Source organism: Hipposideros armiger, unplaced genomic scaffold (genome assembly GCF_001890085.2).
Source record: "Hipposideros armiger isolate ML-2016 unplaced genomic scaffold, ASM189008v1 scaffold_9, whole genome shotgun sequence".
NCBI lineage: Eukaryota > Metazoa > Chordata > Mammalia > Chiroptera > Hipposideridae > Hipposideros > Hipposideros armiger.
Window position 1 is genome coordinate 3,419,737 of NW_017731359.1, and position 4,326 is coordinate 3,424,062.

General features: G+C 44.4%; 1 long non-coding RNA gene across 1 annotated transcript; it reads right to left on the reverse strand.

The window, feature by feature from the left end:
• Nucleotides 1-1,395: 1,395 nt before the first annotated feature.
• On the reverse strand, nucleotides 1,396-3,772 carry LOC109388811 (uncharacterized). The gene is made up of 3 exons (XR_002125261.1): nucleotides 3,086-3,772; nucleotides 2,093-2,272; nucleotides 1,396-1,617 (listed from the first exon to the last, which is right to left on the reverse strand). It is a non-coding gene; the product is annotated as an uncharacterized LOC109388811 (long non-coding RNA).
• Nucleotides 3,773-4,326: the final 554 nt, after the last annotated feature.

The following is a 4,326-nucleotide window of genomic DNA, read 5'->3' on the forward strand; positions in this document are numbered from 1 at the left end:
AAAGAAATAACCCTGCAGTCATGGGGGCGTAGTCTTAATTAAATTGTGTTTCTTAATTGTGATTCCAATACGAAACAGGATCCTGCACCTATCATGAAGTTTCCATCTTCCTCCTCCTTTCTACCTCACTTTCCTTTTCGATTTTGCTAGGCCCTTCGCCCTCTCCAAGCTCTTCTTTTTCCCTACTGTGATGTAGGCAGGCCCCGGCCCTGCATGGGTATTACTGTTGGATTCATAACCAAAAGGGCAGCTGCTCAGAGTTAGACTGTGGTACAACCTGAACTACCAGCTTCCCAGGATTTATCAGATTCAGCTGAGAACATCAGAGGAAGCTGAATAAGGTGGCGCCTGGCACCAGAAGATGAAGGATAGTGGCAGAGGAATCCCCTCCCCCGCCCCCCCAATCTCCTAATAACCACTAATCTGCTTTCTGTCTCTATGGATCTGCCTATTCTGGACATTTCAAATAAATGGAATCATATAATATGTGGTCTTTGTGTCTGGCTTCTTTCACGTAGCACGTTTTCAAGGTTCACCTATGTTGTAACAGGTATCAGAACTTCATTTCCTTTCGTGGCTGAATAATATTCCATTGTATGGATAGACCATATTTTGATTATCCATGCATCAGTTGATGGACAACTAAACCCATGGGTTAGGATGGGTTGATTCTTGAAGTCAGAGGACTGTAACAGTCAAGGGCAACTTCAGCAGAAAGGCAAACAGCATTCTGACAGTACCCACTCCAGGCCCCTTGTATTCATTCGGACCCAGTCCTGAGCCAGTCAGTCTTTCAACAAATGTTTACAGACACCAGTCTGTGCAAGGCCCTGGAATACAAAGGTGAATGCCATGGGGTCCCTGCCCTCTGGAACCTCAGGTATCTTGCTTTGAGAGATTCCCATTAAATAAATCCTTGAAGAGCTTTCAGCAAGAGAAAGCAACCACACATCATAGGATTTAGCAGGTGATAGCTCTTGCAATATCTTATCACCCAACCTCAGTAAGAACCTTGCAGATCAGTCAATTTTTTAGGGGCATACAGGCTTAACCCCTCACTCACCTTTGAGTGATAATTGGACAAGCTACATACCCTCTCTAAATCTCAATCCCTCATCTGTGAAATGAACCTACTAATGTACTTATCTTACTAGCTTACTGTAGGGATTAAATGAGTTGAGGTAAAGCAGCCAGCACATAGGAAGTGCTCTTCAAGTATTAATGACAAGCTAAACTAGTTCTTCTTGATGCTGTAATTCTAGGCTCTGGGATTCCTCAAATTCTTGACCCAGCTTTGAGTCAGGAAACCACTGAACACTGACCTAGAGATGAAAGGGCCTGTGTAGCAAATGAGCCAGTGAAGAGCAAAACTACTCACCAGCACCAGGATTTTATTTTTAATTAGCCAGCTGTAGAAATAGGCAGAGCTTCTTAATTATGACTATAGATCCACCCTGAATCAACCTCTTAAAAGATGTGTAAGAGACGGGTCTGTTCAAAAGATTCCTCCTTTCCTTCACACTCATGCTTGTCCAGTTCATTCCAACACTAAGGCTTCTTTCTTGGCCTCCTTCCTTCGTCCCGCATGAGTTACCTTCCACTCTCCAAGGGCCCATACTGAAAAACAATCAAACGGAATTGAACTTTGCCCAATGACATTGTTCAAAGACCAAGCACATAAAAAGGAGAGGGAGGGACAGGGAAGGTCATAGCATTATAATCACAGTGGAATTACAGGCCAATAATAAGAGACTGGAAAGATCTCATGACAAAACAGGAAGCAAAAGGCATGGGTGACACAGAGGAGGGTGACACAGAGGAAGAGGACGTGCCCCAGGTAAGGACTGCCAAGTGTTAGCGTTTGGTGTTTTCCTAGAAGTAGGTATCAACACTTGACTTAATTCACTGAATGTTTGTTTATAAAATGGTGTGGGGGGAGGGTGGACAGGAGCAGAGGACTGCAACCTTCCAAAAAAGATTCACTTGGTTCTTTTTTAAGGGAAACAAGATCATCCCTTTTCTTCCTACCTCTCAGGAATTCCAGGATCTCTAATACTCCTAAGTGACTCAACATTACTCAAAAGCAACTCACTTGATTTGATTCCACTGGAATCATGCATTCATCACCACGTCTTACTGATGGGAGCATCAGATCTGGACTCAAGACAAAGATTCAAACCCCAGCTCTTCCATGTCTTAGCTACATGACCTCATGTGGGTCACTCCACCTCAGTGAGGTTGTTTGTTTCAAATCTACAAAACAGTGGAATGCCTGACACACAACATATATGCAATACATGTTAGGTGAAACCAATATTTTAAACATGAAAAACCCATTATTACCCACCCTTCAGACCGTCTCTCTTCCCCATCCTTCTTGGAAGTCTCTAAATCAGTTGCCAACCCAGAAAGCCAGACTAATTCCAGAAATTGGCACTCAAATTGATTTCAGCGGCACTACAAAGATGAACACTTGGAAGAGTAGCATCCTCAAGAAAAAAACAATCCCATTAGCTTGTGGTTTTCAAAAGGGTCTTTAAATGAAAAGCGTAAAGGAGTGAAAATAAGTTCCCCGAGATATAATATAATACAGTGCTCTGCTATACCTAAAATACCTACTCGTAAAACAGTATAAACTGAGATTTTATTTTGAAATTTAACTTCTAACTAGAAGCACTCCTCTTGGTTATGGGTCCACACTACTCCATAGGTGACTTCACCCAGCCTTTTAACTCTAAACACTGTGCACAAGCTAACCACTTCCACAGATCCATCTCCAGCCAGGCCTGTCTCCAGACTTCCTATCTGATTGTCAATGACAACTACACTTAGATTTCTATAGGCATTTCACAATCAATGTGAACGAAACTGAGGCCCAAACCCTGTTCCTCCTACACTCATCCCCATTTCAGTTAATGACAATTCCATTCTTCTAGCTGTTCACACCAAAGACCGGGGAGCCGCCCGACTCCTTTCTTCCTCTCACATCCCACATCCACAGACCCTGTTGGCTGCGCTTCAGAATATACCCAGGGCCCAACCCCTCCCCACCACCTCCATCACTACGACCCAGTCCGTCCTTCACCTGGATCCTGGCAATGGCCTCTGAACATGTCTCCCTACTTCAAGTCTTGCTCTTTACTCCTTCTCCACATGGCAACCAGAGTGAACCTGTTAAAAGGCAGGATGGATCATGGCCACTCCACTGCTCAAAACCCTCCAATGGTCCCAACTCACTTTGGGTGAAAACCAACATCCTTACAATGGCCTGCAAGGCCCTCCCACACTTGCCCATCTCGTTTCTTACCAACAACTCCCTGACCTCATCATCCCCATCACCCCTGGCTCATACCCTCCAGCCACTGGTCTCCTGGGTGGTCCACAGGAGATGGACCTGCCAGGGATGCTGTGTCCTTTGGGCTGTTGAATCTTCTGTTCCCTCTGCCTGGACCACTATGTCCCCATTCAGCCACATAGCTCCTTCCCTCACCTCTTTCAGCTCTTCACTCAACCACCACCTTCTCAAGAAGTCTTCTCTAAGGACCCTAATTCAAAACTACCACCCTCGCCAACATTCCACATCCTGTGTCCCTGCTTTATTACAATACAATAGCATTTTACTGGGTTCTTTTGTTGATTGTGCCTTTCCCCACTAAAATTTACTATCCACAAGGACAGGGATTTTTGCCTTTCTCATGCACTCTATTACTAGTGTTTAGAGCAGCACTGTGCAATACAATTCTCATTTTCCAGGAAACATTTTAAAAAGGAAAAAGAAACAGGTGAATTTAATTTCAATTAATACTGTGTTTAACCCAATAAACTTAAAATGTTATCATTTATAGTATATATTATTATATTTATTGTAATATAAAAAATATCAATGAGATATTTTACCTTTTATTCATATTAAGTCTTCAAAATCTGGTACTTTATACTCATAAGATATTTTCAGTGCTCAACTGCCCAGGTGGCTAGTGGCCACCATACTGGACAGGGCAACTCTAGAACCATGCCTGGCATAGAGTAGGCACTTATAAATATTCATTGAATTAAAGAATGTTGGGGCCGGCCGAGTGGCGCAATGGTTAAGAACTGGCTTGGGACGCCAGCAGGCCCCGGTTCGGATCCCACATGAGGGCCAGTGACACTGTGCCCTCTACAGCTAAGATGGTGAACAACAGCTCAACTTGGAGCTGGGCTGCCATGAGGTGCCGGCGAAGGCATAGGCTGCAGTGAAGCTGCATTGGGCTGCCATAAGCTACCATGTGTGGCCGGCAGCCAGCGTGAGCAGCCGGCAGCCGGTGTGAGCTGCCAAGAGCCTCC